The following is a 1,520-nucleotide window of genomic DNA, read 5'->3' on the forward strand; positions in this document are numbered from 1 at the left end:
TTGATGTAAGGTGCCATCGGGCCAGTAGCAACTCAAAGCGACCCTATGCACAAAAGAATGAAACACTGCCCAATCCTGAGCCAACCTCACAATTGTTGCCATGCTTCATCCCATTGATACTGCCATTTTGCCAATCCATCTTGCTGGGGGTCTTCCTCTTTTTCTCTGACCCTCGATCTTACCAAACATGATATCCTTCTACAGTGACTGGTCCCTTCTGACAATATTTCCAAAGTATGAGAGATGAAGTTTGGCAATCCTAGCCTCTAAGGAGCACTCTGGCTGCACCTCTTCCAACACAGATCTGTTGGTTCTTTTGGCAGCCCATGGCACTTTCACTTCTTCAACACTATAACTCAAAAGCATTAATTCTTCTATGGGCTTCCTTATTCACTGTTCAGCTTTTTCATATGAGGTTATTGAAAATACCATGGCTTGGGTCAGATGCACCTTAGTCCTCAAGCTGACATCTTTGCTTTTCAATACTTTAAAACGGCTTGTGCAGCAGATTTGCCTAATGCAATACATCGTTTGACTTCTTGACTATTGCTTCCCTGAATGTTGATAGTTGATCCAAGAAGAATGATGTCCGTAACAACTTCAATCTATCCTCCATTGATAAGAATGTTGTTTATTGGTCCAGTGGTGAGGATTTTTGTTTTCTTTGTATAAGGATGCAATCCATACTGAAGGCTGTGCTCTTTGATCTTCATCAGTATTTTAAGTCCTCTTCACTTTCAGCAAGCAAGGTTGTATCATTTGCATATTGCAGGTTGTTAATGAGTCTTCCTCTAATCCTGATGTCACATTTTTCTTCATTTGTCCCAGCTTCTTGGATTGTTTGCTCAGCATACAGGTTGAATAAATATGGTGAAAGAATATACCCGGTCTTAATTTTAAACCATTTGATGTTCCCATGTTCTGTTCAAACAACTGCTTCTGGGTCCATGTACAGATTCCTCATGAGCACAATCAAGTGTTCAAGGATACTCATACTTTGCAATGTTGTTCATAGCTTGTCATGATCCACACAATCGAAAGCCTTGCATATACAAAAAGTAAATGGAATAGAATAGGACATTCACATACAGTGAGAAAATATCTTCAACCATTAAGGAAATGATGTTCTATTCAATAAATGGTATTGGAACAACTGAATAACCGCCATTTCTCAGAATGTGTACCATAATGAATTCAATATAAGCCAAATATTTCATAGTAAAAGATTATATAACTTATAATAAAATGAGAAAATCTTGTATAATTAGGACCCAATATCACACAGTAATAAGGGAAATCTGGGCAGAGTGGAACTTATGGATATTAGAAATCATAAAGAGATTTTAAGGTTTTCTGTCACCATCTTCCCCTCACTTAGATATCTCCTATAACACTTTTCTCAAACTTAGGAAATCACTCATTACATTATTTATCCTACCAGAATTCCCTTATACAAATTCAAGAATATACAAAGATGGTTTTTTATTCATCCCCTGTTTTATAAAGAACATTATATATAT

This window comes from Chrysochloris asiatica, unplaced genomic scaffold, assembly GCF_000296735.1.
Source record: "Chrysochloris asiatica unplaced genomic scaffold, ChrAsi1.0 scaffold00065, whole genome shotgun sequence".
Taxonomy (NCBI): domain Eukaryota; kingdom Metazoa; phylum Chordata; class Mammalia; order Afrosoricida; family Chrysochloridae; genus Chrysochloris; species Chrysochloris asiatica.